This window comes from Manis javanica, chromosome 14, assembly GCF_040802235.1.
Source record: "Manis javanica isolate MJ-LG chromosome 14, MJ_LKY, whole genome shotgun sequence".
Lineage (NCBI taxonomy): Eukaryota > Metazoa > Chordata > Mammalia > Pholidota > Manidae > Manis > Manis javanica.
In genome coordinates this window covers 81,732,371-81,753,308 of record NC_133169.1, presented here as the reverse complement: position 1 = coordinate 81,753,308, position 20,938 = coordinate 81,732,371, and the positions used below count along the sequence as shown (strand labels likewise).

Genomic DNA, 20,938 nt, shown 5'->3' with positions numbered 1-20,938 from the left:
AGTGGGGCTGTGGGCTGCTGGTAGCCCTGTGGTGGTCCTGCCCGTGGTTCTTCCCCAGACACAGGAAGGGACCTGTGGCTCTTCTAAATGCAGGAGCTCCTTGTGGGAGCCTTTCTATGCCTTCACTTTGTACGTTGTTCCAGCTGCTCGTGCCCGGCCTTTGTCCCTGCCGCGGGGCTGTACCTGCTGGGTCTTGCTGGAGGAGGTGTGTGGGTAGAGCCCAGGTGGGTGGTGAGGTCTTGGGCAGATCTCCCTGCTCCCTGGTTCCTTGCCTTGGAGTGAAGGGAGTCAGAGGTAGGAGTGCCCAGGCTCTCCTGAGGCCAGTTCAGGGCCCTTTCAAAGGCAGGTTTTGGAGAGAGCTTTGCCTGGTCTGTGAAAGGCCCATTTTCTCTCCCCTAGAGGTCCCTGCTGAGACCCAGCCTCTGTAAGATGGGCAGAGGGGGCCAGCGTGCAGCCCCACCTCCTGGGGCTGGAGGCTCAGAGTTCCTGTGGACTGTCCAGACCAACCCACTTTAGCTGCAGTTGGGTTGAGTTGGAATCCATTTCACGTCTTCAAGTAAAGAAAGCATTTCTTTAGAAAGCACGACAGACATTCTAAGTTATGTTTCTTCCAGAAATCAAGTATTTGAATGTTAAAATACTTGGCTCTGGCTTCCAGGCCCGCTGCGGACAGTTTTAAAGAAACTCCTTTCTGCATGAGACATGAAGTCTGTGTTGAGCTTCAGTGGGTGGTGGGCTTTCTTTGAGAAACCTTCCTCCCTAGGTTGTATATCTTTTCATGATCTGAATACTAAATAGGATGCTGCAGGTGGCCGGGACAGGCGGGGCCTGTGGCCTCATCCCCATGGCACATGTGGAAAGCCTGCATTCCTGGACACTGGGCAGCCCCTCAGTGACCCCAGGGACCCACCTCTAGAACTCTAAGGCCCACTGACCAGCTGAGACACCTAGACTCCCCAAAACTTACCAGTGGTATCTGGGGAGATCTGATCTCCAGAACCTTTTAAAATTAAAATATCCAAACCTTCAACCAGAAATTCCACTTTTTAGTATCTGGTCTGAAAACATAGTCCTAATGTGGGCAGAGAGACATACCACTGCTCATTGCAGTTTGTTTTTAATGGTGACAAAATGGAAACAACTATAAATATCCTGAATATTAAGCGAACTGTGGAATAGCCGCAAGAGGACTATCATTAGAGGTTAAAAATCCTTAAGCTAGATATGACGACAGTGCTGGGGAAAGACTCCCAAGCGTTATTACTAAGTGAAAAAAGTACGTTGCAGGACAATTTGTACTACATACCATTTATGTTAAAAACCACCCATAAATGATAACTTTATTTCTCTACACACATAAAAAGCCAGACAAAGCCCCAACTGAACACAGTGATTGTCTCTGGAGGGGATTGGGCTTGGAGGTAGCATCCTCAAGGGGGACTTGTGTTTCATGCCTATAGTTTGAGTATTTAAAAAATGGCAATATTAAAAAAACTACTTGTATAATTACGAAGGTTATAAGAGGACATAAAGTAGTGATGCTTATAATAGGAAATTTTTAAAAACAGAAATGGCACCCATGTCCCACTCTTAGCGTTTTGGTGCATTTCTTTCCAGTCCATTTTTCCCATGTGTATTTTTTACATAGTATTAAGCATATTGTGTGTGTGTGTGCATGTGTGTATGCATATAATTTTATACCTTGATTTTTCCTTTTAACATGTTGTCATGAATATGTTCTGTGCTGTTTCAAACTCTATACATATCTTTAATAGCTGCATAATTCTCCACTGTGTGTATTTAGCCATTTTCCATTTTTCATTCCCATTTTAAAAGTGATCTCTGTTTGCCTAGGAAATCTTCCACCAGTCTTGTGAGACAACTAAAATCACTGTTATTCCTAAACCTGGTGCAGGTACATAATGCAGTCAGTGTGTGTGTGTGTGTGTGTGTGTGTGTGTGTGTGTGTGTGTGTGTGTGTGTGTGTGTACACGGGTGTGCATGTGTGGATGATGGGAAGCTGTGGCACTGCCTGAGAGGTAAGTCAGGGCAGAGGCACCTTTTGGATACATGAGTCCCTTCTGCGAAGGAATTGACAGTAGATGGTATGGACGTCTTCCATACTGGGCCCTGGAGGGCTGGGTTGGAGAACTAGCTCAGCACTAACTCTGCTCCTTTTCTGGAAAACCTTTCTCACCAGCCTGCAAAGCAGGCGTGATCTGAATACAGACAAGGAGGTTTCCGGACATGTGCTCTCTGGGTGATCAGCAGGTCCAGGCAGAGCCTGTGGCTTTATCCCCAGAGGGGCTTTCGTGGACAAAGAGCAGCTGTGTCCTTCCTGCCCCTAGGCCTTAGTTTTCTGCTCTGAGAAATGAAGTTCCCTGTTTCAGTTAGGATCTTAGCAGGAAAGAGTCAGAAAACCTAAAAGGGCAATTTAAAAGAGATTAAAGAAGAAACTATTTACAACGGTGTGGGCTCAGGGTGGTGCACCCGAGGCTAATAACATTAGGAAACCCTGGGTTATAGGTGGAGGGGAAGAGCTATCAGGATCTCAGGGAGAGTTGAAGTCACAGGAGAGTGGCTGCTGAACAGTCTGTGGCCTTGCGCAGTGACTGTAAACTGAGAGTCAGCACAGAGGGTGCTGGGGACTAAACACAGCCTCTCTTTCCTCCCAATTCTCAGTCTCCTGCTGGTACTGCCCACGGGCAAACCCACCCAAAAGGCAGAGGCCTTAAGGGAGCCTGGGCAATGCAGCTGCCGAGGCTGCAGTCCAGGGCACAGAACAGGGTGGAAAAGGATGGAGAGCAGACCTGGAGAGCAACTGGAGAATGTCCAGCACATGCAGCCCCCATTGTGCTCTTACATCAGGAAAAATGATGGCCCCAACACAAGAGAAACGCAAAGTCCCAACAGCAATTGGATCTTGGTGTGATGAGGTCAATTCTGTTGTACGCCTACCAGGAATCTAATAAAAACATCATTGTCTATTGGTGTCCTTCATATAAGGTAGTGAAAAAAAAGTAAACAACACAAAACGTAGGTGCTGTAGTCTGCACTGCCGCTGGCCATGAGACATAAGATGATAATCATAGCTTTTGTTTTCTATAGGCCACTGATCCTCTGCCAGCACCTTAACTGGTTTTTTTTTAACCTGGTGATGTGACCTACACGTTTGTTCATACAGCATCAAGATATTGTTGAGAATGTGCAAAGCCTTTGTTCCTGTCTCCATGGCTACTTTTCACGCAGGCCTGTTGAGTAAGTGCTGGGGGGTGGGGGTGAGCAGAGGCGGTGGATGGGTGACTGGCAAACACAAAGACAGGTCATTTCATCCATCTGATTCTTGAGAGAGTTTAGTGCCATGAATGCCCTTGAGTAAGGATATCTGGGGACATAGATACCTTCACACATACATACAGACATACCTTGTTTTATTGCATTTCACAGACATTGCATTTTTTACAGATTGAGGATTCGTGGCAACCTTAGGAAGGGCAGGTCTATTGGTGCCATTTTCCCAATAGCGTTTGCTCACTTTGTGTCTCTGTGTCACATTTTGGTAATTCTTGCAATATTTCAAAGTTTTTTCATTATTATTATACTTGTTCTGGTGATCTGTGATCATGGATTATGGGTCCTTGAAAGCTCAGATGATTGTTAAGATCTCTTAGCAATGAAGTTTTTAAAATAAAGATATACATTGTATTTTTTATTTTTATTTTTATTTTGTATTAAGCTATCATTGATATACAGTCTTATGCTCAGGTGTCACATGAGCAACATTGTGGTTTCTACATTCCCCCTCTTATCAAGTCCCACCACATACCCCATTACAGTCATTTAAATGAAGGTGTACATTGTATTTTTGATATGGTGCTCTTGCCCATTTAATAGACTATAGTATAATGTAGAGGTAACTTTTATATGTACTGGGAAACCAAAAAATTCACTTTATTGTGATACTTGCTTTGTTTTGGTGGTCTGGAAGCAAACCTGCGACATCTCTGAGGCACCTCTGCTCTGAATTCACTCTGAGAGGCCCGTCTGAGTCACTAGAGTTTCAGTCTTGTTCTTTGTGTGTTTCTGACCAGTTGTCGACGTATTAGCAACTGACTAATCTGTAGATTTATGAGGCTCTTTCTCCTTCCTTGTAGACACTGTGTTTCCGGAGTTTCTGCCCATTGGGAGGACTTCCCCTCACCATCTCACCATTGTCTTTCAGGGTCACCCTTGAGTGGGATTGAGGGTGCTTACTCATTTCTTCTCAACAGGCCCAATTAACATAATTATCAATATAATAGACTCTTATGATTTTCTGTGGGAAAGCAAGACAAGACTATGTTGTGACAGGAGAGTTGACGTAACTGGGTAAGGCTAAGTGAAGGTATACTGCTGTCCCTGCCCTGTGAAAACAAATGGCTTCTGATTATTTTTGTGCCCTAGGATTTTTTAGATCAGTAACTGCATACCAGATTTTTTTGGAAATTTGATTTTCTTGTATGAGGATGAAGGAGTATCTGCTTACGCCAGCAAGGAAATTTCAAGAAGATTTAGGGATTCACAATTCTCATCTACCTAAATGCCCCCATTGCATGTCTCAGGGTGTTACATCTTCTTGACCAGCGCCCTTATCTTAATGCAGTTTCTCAAACTCAGCATTACTAACATTTTGGGCTAAATAATTGTTATGTGTGTGGGGGCCTGTCCTGTACGTTTTGGGATTACAGCATCTGCGATCTGTATCCACTAGATACCAGCAGTATCCCTCACAGCCCATAACAACCAACCCCGAATATCTCCAGATCATGCCGAGTATCCCGAGAGGCAAACCACTCCCGGTTGAGCCGCTGCCTTGGCGAGAAGCAGAGGTGCACATCCATCGGTACTAGAGCCCCGCAGTGCTCGTCCTTAGGCCTTATGCCCGATCCTCAGCCGTGTCTGCTCCGCGGCTGCAGATGGTGAGGGACTCCTTCATAACTGCCGCGGAGTCTTCCTGATGTTTGACCCGATCATTTTACTCAGGAATTCAGGGTTTTCATTTCATCCTTTTCTCCCTGCAGCAGTCAGAGGCAGTCGATACCATCATCACTATAGTGACAAAGCGCCAGAGCCGCCTCAGCTCCCAACACTTCGTCTCCTTCCTTCTTCTTCCACCGTCACGTGCTTGACCAGCGATTGGAAGAACCGCAGGGCCGCTGCTTACCGCGGATCGTCTCTACCCCATCCACCCTTAGAAAGAAGCTCACCCATGCGCTCTTCAGTAGGTGAGTAACCCAGTACCCAAATCTCATTTTTAGGGTCTGTTTCCTGAGGCCACTTCCTGGACCAAATATAAAAGTCAAGAGAAATATGGCACATTCAGAAGAGCAGCTAGAGAGAGGTTAATGAGAGGCCTGTTTGTAGAGGCAGGAGCAGGATGCAGGGACCGACAGAAGGACTGGGAGATGCTCAGTAAGTAGTGAAGCAGCACCTCCCTGGCCTGGGAGGGGACAGGGAAGGAGCTGTTCCTGGAACCCGTGAAAGCTCTAGACAGGAAAACTGTTTGATTGTACTTGTAGGTAGAAACGTCGCTATTGTAGAATTGCTGCCTGAAGGAGAGGAGATGGGGGAGCAGATACTCTCATCTGTCTCCCTCTTACCCTCACATCCGCTGATGCCTTCTGCTGGCTGCCCTGAGGCCAGTGGGAGGGGAAATCCACTCTGCGGTGTCGGTGGGTCAGCCTCCCAGGGCGCATAGCGGGAGTGGGGACTGGGGGAGAGCGCGGAGGGCCCACCAGGACTGTGGCTCAGTGAGGGTGGCTTTCTCTCTTTTCTTGGCAGTAATTTAATCTCTAAGACCCCAAAGAATTTAAAAAATTACTTAATCATTTTTGAGTAGTATATAAAAAAGACATAATTAAAAAATGAGATCAATATTAAAGTTTATCATATTTATTCCTCAATAGCATTTAAGGATATTCACTATGTATTAGAAAATTAGTCTTTTTCCCATTTAAAGACTGATAATATCTTAATAGTAAAAATAATGCTAACATTTTTTTGTGTTTGCTGTATATTAGGTGCCCATAGTAAGTGCTTTGCAGGCATTAGTTAATTTATTTTTAGTTATGTAAGAAGAAGCATGCTTTGCCAAATAAATTATGACATCTGTCATGTTTGTTGGGGACTGAATATATATTAAAATGCATGAATTCAGCTATGTGGTTCAATATCCAAAAGGCAAAAGCTGCTTTCATGACCTGGTGTTTTGGGTTCTTGCATTTTGCACTAAAAAACATAAATGCTTTATTTTGACAATGTTTACATTATGTTTTAAATGACGAGAGATGGCCTCATGCTGTTACTTGTAAGCACTTTGCCACCAATAACATATTGCATGTGTGAACGTCTTTATTCTCAACAAATGAAGAGCCAAATTGGATATAATTGTCACTATATTTTCTTTTTAAACATTCAAATTTTGAAATACTAAAGATGCCTAGATGTACTATATGTGATTTCTGATCAGATGGTTGCATCTTACTTAGTTTGCAAAAATCATCCTAGGGTGATTTTGCAGAACTATTATCATTTTTTACAGTCTTCATTAATTTTTTGTATTTTAACATGAGTGTTTCTTATGCTTCCTGACTTTAACCAATGTCCCATTATGAGTATAAATTAAATAACCTATTTCTAAGAATAGGACATTTCAAAAGAGTATAATGATCAAACCCATTATGGCAGTTTAGCATTGATCAGCTAAGTCACAAATTGATGAAGGAACTGATTTGTTAGCAGGTTCATCTGATCTCCACTAACTGCCATTCTTACTCTCTTAATGTGTATTAAGTAGTTCTTTAATTTAAAAAAATTATTTTATGTAGTTTTTTAAAACAAATGGAAATGGGAATCCTTGCTTATGGACACGAACCCTTGAGACCATCTGTAACCCCCAAAAGGTTAGCAGATGGCTTTTGTGTCAGGCAGAGCAAGAGGCACCATTGGTCCCACTCTGGTTTAGCTTCTGATGGTGCTGTCAGCTGCATTAGCTTTTTAGCGAGCTGGGCAAGGATGACAGACCCCAGAGAGTGGCACAAATCAGCTCCCAGGAGGCCAATTGTCCAGCATGTCAATGATGGAAGACACATTGGGGTCATATTGTCTGGATCTCTTGATATTCTCTGTTGAGGAGGAAACAATCCCAGAGATTTAACCAGTGTCAGAGCTGTGATGAGAGCAAGCACTGTTTCTTCTCTCCTTATAAATGTCCCCAGCACATGTTTGCTGTTTAGCATGATTCCCAGCCCCGCTGGGGATCACAGTTCCTCATTTCCAGTGGCAGGCATGATGGCTTTCTGGGTCAGGTGTGGTAAGTGCTTTCTGAGGCAGGGTGAACACCAAAGTTGGGTACTTTTCTCTGGAGTCCAAGAATGATTTCAGATCCTGACACCTCTGCTGTGTACCTGGGCTATGGAGTAGATTTAGGCACATGTGGTTCTCTTGTGGATTTAGAAAGCAACACCCAGAGAACCACTTTGAAACCAGGAGCTGCTGGTAAGACCAGCAGGCAGAAATTGGGATGCTCAGACTCTGTGCCCTATTTGGAGAAGCAATGTGGTTTTCCGCACAATAGTCTTTGTGATCCACAGGACAGACCCAGAGAGCCTTGAACACCTGATATAAAATGCAGGCAAAAAATGGCTGTCTCCTCGAGCATCAAGCTGCCCAGCAGTCGCACTAACTTCCTCGTGTGAGAAGGCTTTTAAATTGGAGCTTTATTCCTTTTTTCCTTTTTTTTCCACTCCCATATCAGAAGGCTCTCTGTTCTCTGAGGGAGGATTCATGGTAATCTTTTCGCTGGCTGGTGGCTCTGTCTGCAGCTCCGCATAGCAGATAAGCCAGCTGGCAGTGATCTTGGGGCAGACACAGGAGCAAACTTTCACGCAAGAACGAAACTCTCTCCAGAGATGTGCCGGTGGCAATGGCGGGCCAAGTGTTGTGGTTCCGGTGGTTTTCCTCTGCAAAGTGTAGGCAAAATTCCATCCCCATTCATTCAGCGGGTCTGGTCTCCTTGCTCCCACGTCTGGCTGAGGCTGAGCTCGAGTTCAGAGTGCCTGCTGCCTCGCTGGTTATTTAGAGCAGTGCTTCTTACCCTTTGTGAGTTCACAGTGCCCTTTGGGAATCACTGAAAGTGGCGGGGCACCTCCCCCACAAGATGCTCACTGTGTTCTGTGAGCACTTTGGTGCTGGGGCAGGGGCGGTGGTTGTTCCCAGTCTATCCAGCAACCTGTGCACTTGAATTTCAGGATGCTAAAGTTGACAGTATCCACGGTCCTGGGAAGCTCAGAGTCAGGCCCATCATGGGCGGTGGGATCCCTACCGGCTGCCTGTGGACATAAGTGTACTGGGCCCAGACATGGACCCCATGTAGAGGAAGACTGAGATGTTAAAAATCCTCTACTTGGTGTTTCTTTCCTAGGTTCCCAACTTTTTCTCCTGCTTTACTGATTTTTTTTTTTAACATTTTTCCTCCTCTTCATCAACACAAGTATTGTTCAGAGTTCTGGTCTTAGCCTCTGTCTCTTCTCTCTGAATCCTCTCCCTGGGTGGTCTGGCTGTCTCTTGACCTTCTTGCCATGATCTCTCAGTGAGTTTTCGATCTGGTGTTCTGCCTGGAGCTCCAGACTCATTTCTAGTTGCCATGAAGGTGACTGTCAAACCCAGCGCCCCTGCAGAGTCCCCTCCCATCTGGCCACCTGCCCCCTCTCCTCTCTGTGCTATTTCTCTCAGCTGACTGCCTGCTGGAGCCGTGGGAGTCCCCACTGATGGCCTGCACGTGTGCATTCCCTTCTCTCCACCCTGATATCCTGGCCGCACTCTGATCCCCGCTCACCCTTCTGGAAGGTTACAGAATTCTCCCATGTACTCACTTGTCCGATTGAAGCATACTCTAAAGTGTAGCTGTGCTACACCCAGGCTGAGAGACCTTCTTTGCTCCCCTTCCCCTGTAGACCAGTAGATCCCTGCAGAGACGCAGCCTAGGCTTGCCACAGACAGCACCCACCTGTAGCAGAGGCTGTGCGTGCCCTGCTCGCATCCTCCAGGCCTTGCAGTCTTAGTACACTGGCCTACCCTCCACCTGCCAGCATCTGCATCTCTGTCTCAGGGCCCACCGCTTAGATGTGCAAACACTGGGTGCTGGTAGCAAAGCCTTCTTTGCCAGGGCACAGGAGCGGCTAGAAGTGCTGGGACATTAATGCCCCCCTCATCCCCCAGAGCTGTCCTCAGTAAGCAATTGACCTCAGTGACTGGTGGTCATTGGCATATAAATGCCCCAGCCTCCTTTTCCCTTGGGTGGGATGACTGTGTGGTGCATGTTCTGCCTTGCCCCCCAGAGCGGCCAGGAGGGCTGAGCTCCAGCAGCCTTCAGGGCTGGTGTTTCCTGGGACCGCCTGCCAAATATACTACGTGTACTCGAGTTTCACTTCAGGGTCTGCTTCTGGGGGGACCCAAAGGAAGTCACATCTTGACCTTTTCCTCTCTACCTCCTGTCCAGAGGCCCTGCCTTTCCCTGGCCCTTGTCTGCTTCCTTCTGTCTTTGTACTTCTGTTCAAGCCGGATCTTCCGCCGAGAGTGCATCCCCTTTTTTGCTTTCTGGAATGCTGCCATCTTTAGGCTCACCTGCAAGGTGGCCTCTTCGGGAAACCTTCGAGGCCCCATGGGGCACTCTCTGCACACAGTCTGCTGACCCCCATCTCTATGATATATTGTTGTTTATTAGATTTGGTATCTGTCTTCTCTGTAGGAATGAGGCCTTTGTCACCTTTTTCTTCCCTGTGGAATCTCACCCAGAGCTTGGCACCTGAACCTTTAGCAAATGCTAATTGAAGTGAACTTCCTCAGCTTCCCCAAATCACGGTGACCCTCTCCTAACCCCCACTCTGCCAAGACAGCCATTCTGAGACTCTGGCAGAGTGCCCATGTTCTTTCTCTGGAGGCATGTTGAGTCACCTCTCCTGAACTGTCCTCCAAACGGAAGGCCAAGAAGGGCTCTGAAAATTCATCAAGCAACCAGTAGGCTCAGACAGCGAAGTAGGTGCAGCAGGCATAGTGCCTAAGCAGATAGAAAAATACAAGGGCGAGTCTTAAATTCGGAATGCTTACAGCTAATCTATTAGTTCAGGGGTTGGCAAACCTATTCTCTAAAGGGTCAGATAAATAGTGTGAACTTTGTGGGATACACATACTCTATGCCCCACAGTTTTCTTTACCCCCTCCTCTTTTTAAACACTTAGAAACCATTCTCAGTTCTCAGGCAGTCCAGAAACAGGCAGTGTGGGCTGACCAGTTCAGTGACCCATCTGACCAACACTTATTGAATACCTACTTTGTGCCTGGCACCTCTTTGGCAAAGTTATGCATCCTGATGGGTTATGCACCCTCTCAAGCTGGGTGTGAACTTCCCCCTGAGAAGTTGAACTGAGTGCACCACAGTACTGACCATGGCCCTGGGCTGGGGACACTCAGCTAAGGGGAGGGCTCCTTGCTGGTGTGGCTGCTTTTGAGCAGCGTGGCTCTCTCAACTTGATTGCAGTTTTAATTTCAGCTGCAGGTCAGCTGTCTCTTCCTAAATGGCTGTCCCTCCCGATTGAATTGTCTGTGTAATGGCATAATCTTATCTCTGTTTTTACTTTGGGAACACGGGTCCTTTACCCCTCGCCAGCCATGTGACTATGCACCCTTCTCTTGTTATTATCGCCACCCTCTGCCTCTGGCTTCATCCAGCTCGCCTCCCTTCCTGCCTGGCAGGACTCTGTCCAGGACTCCCTGATGGCCTCTCTGACCCTCACACTCAGGCTCTTCCATGGCTGGCCCCCAGGGCTCTGCTGTGGCACGAGCCCCGACACTGCCTAGGCCGTAGCTGGTCAGGGGCTTGCCGGCTGCAGCCCAGTGCCAGTTTGGCCTCACAGTCACCTGAGCACCGGCCCTGCCCTGCACGGTCCACCCTGGTGGATGCCTCTGCGATGAAGTCGATCCCTTGGTGTCCTTGTCCTCTTCTCAAAGGATTGATCATGAACTGGTTATTTTGGTCTTTGCCATAGATAATAAAAAAATAACATTTTCTAGGAAAAACCTTTCTTAGCGCCACAGATACATGATAGACAGAAAATTTTTGCCTTAAATTATTCCTCCTCCCACCACCCCAGGGGCATCCTTCACTTAGGTACCCATTCTACAGAAATCCGCTCTAACAAAGAGGGGAAATAATTTACTCATTCCAAAGTTTCCCTTGGTTTGCAGAAGGATTCGTTGCCAGCTTTTATAGAGTAGTGAGCTCCCTTAGTGCATTTTAAGTGGGTTTTTTTTGCAAGGTTTTGATTCAGGTTCAACTTTTCAGGGGCACAGGGAGTGCATAAAATGAGATGTACTCGTGCTCACCTGGAAAAAATTGTTACCCATGTATGTGAGGAAAAGACCATTTGCAAGTCTGATATGGATGTTCTACCCCAAATCCCATAGGGCAGGTAGTTCACATTCCAGAATTCAGATTTCTTCTACTCTTTTATCTTAAGAACCTCACCTGTAAGACTCTGACTTTGGAATGCAGGGAAGTCGAGATCTGAGGACTCAGGTTGAATGTGATTATGATCTGTTCAAGGAATTCAACAGATCATGGTGGCATTTGACCATACCCTTTAGAGAACTTTACCCATTAAAGAGGGCCTTGTATCCGATTTCTCTTTGCTCAAAGTTTCCTAACCTGGTGTTCTCAGATCCCAAGGGGTCTACCTGTGAGTTTCAGGGACCCACCAGCTCTCTGAAAAGTCATGCAATCTTGTGGGCCTGTGTGTATGTGCATCCTTTTGAAGAGAGTCTAAGGCTTTCTTTGGATTTGCAAAGGATTTGGACCCCAAAAAGGCTCACCCGTAGCATGGTCTTGGGAGATGAGATGCTCTAGGAGGGTGGACCCTTTGGCTTGTTCTGTACTGGGTCCCAGCTCCTGGAACAGTGCCTGATACATAGTTGGCATTCAGGGTACATGTGTGAGTTCAGTGATTCAGTAAGTGAATGAATAAAATGGTGGCACAGGTCTTGAACCTGGGCCGCTCTGATCCCAAAGCACTCTGCCCTGTATCCTCCCAAAGCAAAGAGGCAACTTTGGTTTTCCAGGAAGGCTGGGCTAGGAGCTGGGCATGCAGGAGGAAGAAAAAGGCTCGATTCACTGATAACCCAAGGTGCTACAGAAGAAATCTCCAAGCAGACTGTAAGGGGAAGGGCAAATTGGATTTGCTGGGGCTCTGTCCTTCTGTGCAGTTACCTCTGGGCCGGGCGAGGGTGTGGGCTCTGTCCAGCCCTGGCTGCCGGCGGGCAGGGGACGTAGTGCCAAGCACTTCTGAGGAGACCGGAGCGGGAAGCGCTGCCTCTGGCTGGTTTGGGCCCTGGCTGTGGTGGGCAGTGCGTTTGCCAAACTGCCTCTTCTCTTCCAGAAGTACTGCCATGGGCTACCTTGGGTGCTGAAGGAGGCAGTTCTCTGAGGTTTAAGAGGCACTGGACCGAGGGCCAGAGGGCCTGGTTTCCTGGCCTAATTCTGGCTCTTGGCACTGCTTGGATCACCTGCTTCCCCCTCTTTTTCTGGATTCCACTTTTTCTATCTTCAGAAGCACTAGAGGTGTCTGTTTATATTCTTCCCAGTAGTTGGGGGAGATGGTGAGTCATGATTGTTCAATAAATTAATGCAGAAGGCACACGACACATGGAGAGACAGGGACCCAGATGTATGTGGTGGTTAGGGGACCTCCTGCCTGGGGTTCTGGTCATACCCTATACTTAGATGCCAAGCAGGCATTCCTCATGAGCAAGGACTGCCTGGGAAATTCATGGGGGTCATAGTTGGCAGGAGTCAGGGAATGCATGGAGGAGGCCCAGAGGGCTCAAGGAGCTGTCATGAGGGACTCATTGGTTATTCAAGTGAATGTGTGAAGAGAGTTAGTCAAGACTCAATTCTGTGGCCCAAGCTGATGATTGGTCCTTTGTAGGCAGTAAGCGTCAGTCACTAGAGCAACGTAATTAATTCCAAGACTGGATCAGTCCACTCATGATACCAGAGCAGGTGCTGGCTCCTCTTGAGGGCAAACGTGGCCAGTGGCCCATGCCAGAGTTATGGACACGTCCTGGTTAATAGAGGAATTTGTGTCCAAAGTAGCCTGGTATTTCCTGATTCACAATCCTGTATGGGAGATGAGTGATTCTCAGTATGTCTAGGATTCCTGAGATTTGGTTTAGACTGAATGACACTGCAAATAGTGCTCCTGGACCCTGAGGCCATTTCCATGGAAGAGGGCAGAAGTGACAGGAATGGGATGAGGTCCCACTGGGTTGGAGGTTAAGTGCCATGTTGCTTAGAAGCAGGGGAAACAGATGTTATGGTTGCTTGGCAGCATCTATTCCACATTTTCCAGGTCTAGCTGCCTCATGGTTTCAGTTGCCCTGATTGGTCGAAGCCAGTCAGGGAAAGCCCAGTCCCCACTTGCTGGAGATAGATGGAGAAATGTCCAATTAGGAGAAAGCTTAGGGCTTTAGTTCAGTGGTCTGAAAAATGGCACTTTGTTTCTCTTTGGATGTGAAAAGTGAAGCATGGAGTCCTGCTTGCTATTGGCAGCCATTTTTGACCACGAGGGAAGCTGATCTGAAGATAAAATTAACACATGGTGGACAGAAGAGCAGACAGGATCATGAAGAAAAGGAGGTGGACTTCCTGGAGACATGAGTCAATGAATCTCCTTTGTCATGCAGGTAAATTTGAGCTGGCTTTTCTGATTTCTTGCATCAGGTACTTTCTAACTGACACACAGGACATGCTGGTTCTCAGGATCTTCCCAGTGCTAGAAGTCAGTGATTTTATTTTGTAGTGTTATGTCCTGGGGCTACAGCCAAAAGCAGGTGGAAATGAACATTAAGGGCTAGTGTTCTACTTGGACACCCAGGCTTTGTGCCGGAGGTTGGTATTCTAGAAGCTGACCTATGTCAGGCACCTCTTCCATCCAGTCATCATAGATCCTTTTAAAAATTTGGGGAGACCTGCTTGGCATTGTTAAGGCATTTAGGTCTAGAGGCTAGGCGAGCCTGTGGTTTGCTGGGGGTTGGAGATGGTCCTGGATCTAGAAGAATCCAACCTGAAAATTTAAGTTTGTTCTTCAGATGGCCTGTGGATTGAAAGTTACTAGTGAATTGAGAAAATGATCCCCTCTAAGTTGTGTTCTTACCCCCTGGAGTCTATTATCCATAAGTCTTGGAGCTCACTCTAGTACTTAAAATTGCACAGTTCCTAAACCCATATGTCATATGTCAGAGGAAACCAAACAAGCACGCTTCTGTTTTACAAATCCTCAGATGTTTCCACAAAGGCTCCCTTAACTGTCTCTGACAGTAAGAAAATTAATAGATGCCGCTGACAATGTGTAAAATGATTGTGTGTGTCGAGGTCTCAGAGGATAACATAATGTCTTCACTAGAAATGACTGGTGTGATGTGGACTAGAAGTGCAGGAGATGGATGGCTAGGAAGCCTGCCGTGGGTTAATTGCCATCATCACAGGCTCTTTCAATCAGGAAATAGCCGTCAAGCACCAGCAGCCTGTCTAGCACTGGGCCAGGTGCCCAGCATCCAGGCCTGCTGGATGATGTTAAAGGGCAGGCAGAGTATCCCTTGACCTTGAGGAGCTGCCCTTTGGGGCTGAGAAGAGAAGGTGCGTATGCCTAACAGCTGGGCACACTTTGTGGCTGTTTATGTTCTCTGACGTCTGGGAGAAGAAAATGATTGTTGGGATCTGGACTTTCTCAATGGAAATGGGGCTTGAATTAGACTACAAAGGAATTGAGCAAATTATTATTTGGAGTGGAATTATGTATTATTGAATGAACCTTGAAGCAGCCATTCATTGGCTAGGGCTTGGAGATTTTATTTACTGAGAATGTTGGAATAAAATTTATTATAACAAGAATTGGCCTGCCCTGTATTTGTCCTATATTTAAAACATGTAATTTTTCACAGTAACAGCAGAGAACATGAAATTTAAATGTAGGCTTCTTTATGGAGTCTTGGAAATGACTTTTCTTCCTGGATGGAATTGGACTATTGACTGTGTTAGGTTTGGAGGTGATTGAGCAAATAGTATTTTCTATTTGATCTTATTATATTTTAATCACATTGCAAGAAATGTCAGAATAGTACAAAATGAGAAACGTCACAAGCTCATATTTCATTATGAAGTCAGTTTGTACAGAGCTTTGGAAGGGACCTCACTCACATTGATGTGCTGCGGTGATCAGTTACGGCTCAGCTCTAACGGGCTGAAGCCTGTGTGCAAGGAGCTCCCGCCATGCTGAGCCTGAAGGTCTCCGCATCCCTCTTCCTGGAGCAGCCATGCTCTTCGCTGTTTGATGGTGTGACTTGAATCTGGAGGTCAGTGGGTGAAATACCACTCACTGTGGCCTTGCTAACACATCAAGTCATCATGGCTGAACAGATATTGCCTGTGGGCTGAATCCTGTTTTGAGATAGTCCTCATTTGTCTTGGTTCCCCCCTCTCCCCGACACACACCTTCTTCCCTTTCAAGCAGGTAACAGGCTTGGGGCTTCATTGCCTCAGTGGAACTGCATGGCCAGGCTGCAGGCAGAAATCGCAATTGTTGGTTTCTCTAAAAGCCCCAAGCCTGTGTTGTAGGAGAGGATTTTAGGAAAAAAGGCAGAGCACATAGGGAAAGCAAGAGGCAGAGTTTTCAGCCATCACCCTCAAGTGGAGACGGCCGTGTCTTGGCACCCAAGGGCAGGTGACAAATCCCAGATCGTGAGGCATCTACAGAGATGGTCCCATGTCCTGGCATGATGGCATGGAGGCGGCAGAGAGTCAAAACTGCACCAGACAGAGGAGGTGATGAGGAAGTCAGCGATTCCTGGAAAGTGGAAGCTCTGTTCCTTCCTAGGAAGCACATGAATCCGGTGGGACTAGGAGGGCAGAGCCCCAAAATGACTCTGTGGATTCTTGATGTCCAGTGACTGTGTGGCTTCCATTCACCACTGAAGGGATTTGTGGCCAGGGCTGGCCATTCTGGTGTCCTTGGTCCAGCCTCCCCGGGGGCCTGGTGCCTCTGCAGGACAGGCTGCCTCTGCCAGACCCGCCGTCTCTGGGAACCATGCATCTTGCTGCCCTCGCAAGCTTTCATCGGTGTCCAGGGGAGCTGCGGTGAGGATGCAGGCGCAGCTGGGGAGTAAGTGCTCAGCCTGTCTGCTTCTTCCGCAGCAGCCAAGTACGAGGACACCTTGGTATTTAGTGTGCTTATTAAACAAACAAGAACAATGGGAAACACAAAAATCACCCCTCATCTCCTTTGCAGAAGAATGTAGAATGATCTAGAGTTGACACTGAACTCATCTGAGCTGGTAGTTCATGTGGCTTCCAATATCGCTGAGTATTACTATGTTTCCCTCAAAAATTAAAAATATCCTGTAGCATCCTCTGAATTTGCTGTGGCATACTGGGGTGCCTTGGAGCACCATTTGAGAATCATCATCATAAATAGGATTCTATTGTATATGAGTTTCTGTGTATATAAAACTTTCTGAATAATTTGCATGGTGCTGTATTTGTATATGTCACATATTACTGGACTCTATTGTTGGACTTCAAGGCCATTAACAAGTTTCTCTATTAGAAATATTGTTACAATAAATGATTTTGTGGTTAATCTTTGAGCATTTTTCTGAGATTTTAGGATAAATTCCTGGAGTAGAATGGCTAGGTCAAGGATAGTCACATGTTTAGGGCTGTTTATATGAATCACCACATTTCTTTGAAAAGGCTGTACCAGTTTATACTCACACTGTATATGTAAAAGAGGATGTATTTCCTGTATTATCACCAGTTCTAAGTATTGTTATTCTTTTAATTTTTTGCCAGTCTCTTGGCATTTGTTTGCTTAATTTGCATTTCTTTGGTTATTAGCAAGCTTGAACTCTTTCATATGTATGTTAATTTGTATCTTTTGCTCATTTTCCTGTTGGAGTGTGTCTGATGGTTTTAAAACATGCCTGCCCATTCTTTGTCATTCTTTTCTCACGTGGTGGAGCCTAAGTCCCATCCCCTTGAATGCAGGCTGCCTTAGTGATTCCTTAATAAGGAATGGAATGTGACAGAGGTGATAATACATGGCTCCCAGGCTTGTTCGAAAGAGGCTCACTGAAATGGTTTGCTCCAGGGGAAGTTAGCTGCCACGTTGTGAGGTTGCTCACCTAGCCCTCTGGAGAAGAAATGAAAGCCACTTGGGGAGGAACTGAGGCCTCCTCTCAACGGACATCAACTTCCAGCTGATGACACCTTGGCGGGGGTCCCTCTAGCCCCAGCCAAGCCCTCAGATGCCAGTAGCCCTGGCTGACACGTTAACTGCAACCTCATGGGAGAGGAGTGTGGCTAAGACCCCAAAGGTGGAGGACAAAACCTTAGCTGCCGAGTACCTCACATCCTAAAGCCAGGGCTCAGCCCTGTGCTGTTCCGTATGGCAGCTACCAGCTGCATGGGGCTACCGAGCACGGAATGTGGCTTAGTCCCTGCTGAGAGGCACGGTGAGTGTAAAATACACATGGATTCTGAAGACTCCGTGTGAAAAAGAATGAGTATAAAATATCCCAATAGGAAATATTTATATTGATTACATGTTGAAATAATAATATCTTGGCTATATTAGGTTAAATAAGTTCAGTGGTAGGGTCCAGTAATAGGTGGTATATACAAATATGGTATATATTTTTGTGTTTCCTATTTGTATTTGATTGTTGATGATAACACTACTTTAACAGTAGCTAAACATTGATTATCAGCCTGTCTGGGTGAAATTCTTTGAATCTTAGCAGCCCTGTCTTTAAAGTGGGGATAACACTAGTGATGCCTCAGTGGGTGGATTTTGAGGTTGAAATCAAATAATACAACTGCCTGATACAGAGTAAGCATGTCATACGTACTTGCTGCTATTGTTTTTACTAATAATCAGAGGAGGAAGTAAAACCAGGCTTTACCTATCCTGAGCTCTGTGAGTTAGAGCAACCAGCCTGTATGTGAGAGGATGTGCATATAATACAACTAAAGAGTTGTTTACCAGCTCTGACAGAGCTCATTCTGCGGCAGTGAGATCGGACTGCCTCTCAGATGTGTCAGACCCTCGGATTTGAAATCCGTTATATGCTGTACAAATTAGTTAGCTTTATTTTATATTGTACACATGTGGAGTTACCACCTCTTGACTTCAACATTCAAATTTATGTGAGAATCATGCACATGATGCTTCCCTGAATCAATGAGAGCCCTAAGGTCTCCGTGGCCTTGCACACCAAGAGGTTTGCCAGCTCCTTCAGCTCAGGGAAGGCTCAGGGCACCTCCCTCCGTCCCCCCTTCCATTCTGAGGCTCTGTGAGGGTGGGGCCGCTGGGCTCAGTCAGCTCAGCAAACATGCCTAACATGGTAGATGTGTTTTCCTGTTTCTCCGAGTTGGGCTAAGACCCCAGAAGGGGAGAGCGAAACCTTAGCTGCCAAGTACCTCACATTCTAAAGCCAGGGGTCAGCCCTGTGCTGTTCGATGTGGCAGTCACCAGCCACATGCCTCTCTTGAGCCCTGAATGTGGCCAGTCCCAACTGAGAGGCACTGTGGGTGTAAAATACACACAAGATTCTGCAAACTTCTATGAAAAATACTGATGTAAAATAGCCCATTAGCAAATGTTTATATTGATTACACATTGAAATGATCGTATCTTAGCTATATTGGGTTAAATAAATTATTTAAATTAATTTAATCTGTTTCCTTTTACATATTTAATGTGGCCATAGGAAAAGTAAAATTGCACCCAAAGCTCACATTCTATTTCTCGGGAACAGCACCAGGTAGACCACCTGTGCAGGGCTTGCTCAGGAGCCCCGGGCTGCATGGGGATGGGGCTGGAGATCTGGAGTTTGCTGGGGTGAGCTGCACATTATTCCTGTGACTCCAAAGAGCCAGACAGAGCTCCCATCGAAAGAAGAGTCAGATGGGGGAATCTTGGGGGGTGGGCCCCCACCCTACAGCATTGTCTGGGAGGGGTGAGCTGAATCCTCAGTGCACAGTAGACTTCCAGGAACCATGTGCTGAGGGTGGGGGAGCTGGGGGTGGGCTGCAGGGGGAGCCATTGGCCTTGGCAGAGGACTGCAGGTGACAGACCCTCTTACCCACCAGGGCTGGAAAAAGGGGTTTCAGAAAAAGGAAAGTAACCCTTGGCCTCCATACCCGTGGAGAAAGATGGAGTTTAGGATCTGCTGAGTCCAGACAACACTGATGACGGATCACAACTCCACCCTCTCTGCCTCTAACCTACCCGCCGCGGTTCCAGCCCCTCCTGGAGGCCAGATGTGTTCCGTGGGTGTGGGAGGGGGAGGCTGAGGTGGGCTACAGAGAAGCCATGGACAGACCTTCTCCCCCGGTGGGCCAGAGCTCAGGGAAGGGGACCTTTTAAATTGGATGTGTGCAGATTTTTATTATCTCACCGTTTTTTTGGTAAATGTGACAAAAAACCGATTCCCTTCATTACTCTGTGATCTTTCCTTAATTCAGTGGCCAGAGTGAACCTGCTAATCTGGGGGTCAGTTGAGGTCCCGTCTCTGCTCCAATCCCTCGGAGGCTTCCCTCTCACTCTGAGTGAAAGCCCCGGTCCTGCACTGGCCTGTGGGTCTCCGCACGAGCCGGCCCCTCCTGACCCTTCTATGCCACATCTTCCCAGCCCAAGACCTTGCATCTGCTCCTCCATCTGCCCGAAATGCTCTTCACTGAGGTGCCTGCACATCCCACTTCCTTTCTCCCTTCAGGTCTGGACTCAAACATGGCTTTCTCAGCCTGACTAGGATTATAACCTGCTCTTCCCAGCTGCTGACTGCGAACGAGCGTGCTAGGCATTTCATTGCTTATTGCTGCTCCACCCCCGGGAAGGTAAGCCCTGTGAGGGCAGGAAGGGGGTTTGTGTGGTGGTGTGTTTTGCTGCCTGATTTGATCTTTGATGTACTGGTGCAATGTGGGACCTCGTAGGTGTTTAATAATATTTGTGGAGCTATAAGATTTGCTGTCGATTCCCCCAGGGACAGGGAAGAAGGACTGAACACAGAGATGATTAAAGGAAACAATTGTGAGAAAAAATACAGTTGCTTTCTTCTTGGACCCTGTCAGATGCTCCTCACAGGGTCCCTAGCATTGTGGAAAGTGTCTCAGTCCCGAAGGTGTTGTAGCTCAGTCACCACGTGAAGTGGTGAGGACTGTGACCCAGGCTGGGGAGGGTGCATTGGGCTGGGATATGAGAGCTGGATTTTGAAGAACTAAACAGAGAGCCATCAGGCAGAAAAAAGGGGGCATGCAGTTCAGACAGGGAGGTGCACTCAGATGTGAGGGATGCAGAGCAGTGGGGTGGGGTGCAGAGAGTGTGTGAGCGGCGGGTGGGCCAGGGGAGGAGAGGGCGTGAGGGTCTGATTGGAGAGGTGCCTGTTTTGCTGATTTGGGTTCAGGGCCATTTCTGTGCCCAAATTGCCAGCGGGGACAGATAATGAGGGTATCAGGGTTTAGTGGGGCCAGGGACAGGGTCCTTGCTGTTGCTATTATCCCAGGACTGGCTCTTGGTCATTAGAGTGTGTAGGGGACAAAAATGGTATTTATAGCCATCTGGGACAGTGTGAGGGTGTCAGTCTGGTGACAGCGCTCCCTGTCTAGGAATAGAGACCTGTGATCACAGTTTAGCACTGAATAGAGGTCCCACTGAGGAAAGAGGTGGGGTGTGTTCATTCCCTTGGTGCATGTGTTATGGGCATGATGGTGGGCCAGGGGGATCTGACCTTTGATGTAGTGGTAACCATCACCGCTTCCTGGCCCAGGCCTTAGCTGGTTGGCTCGCTC

General features: G+C 47.1%; 1 long non-coding RNA gene across 2 annotated transcripts in view; it reads left to right on the top strand.

Moving 5' to 3' along the window:
• The first annotated feature begins 4,638 nt into the window (after window positions 1-4,638).
• The window catches only part of LOC140846128 (uncharacterized), a 42,229-nt gene continuing 25,929 nt past the window's right edge, over window positions 4,639-20,938 (top strand). The window contains exons 1-3 of one of the 2 annotated variants that reach the window (XR_012125038.1): window positions 4,639-4,958; window positions 5,061-5,264; window positions 19,867-19,987. This is a non-coding gene — a long non-coding RNA (uncharacterized lncRNA). Of the gene's footprint in view, window positions 4,959-5,060; window positions 5,265-17,204; window positions 17,602-19,866; window positions 19,988-20,938 lie in introns of those variants that run through there. The other variant, XR_012125039.1, reaches the window with a different exon arrangement.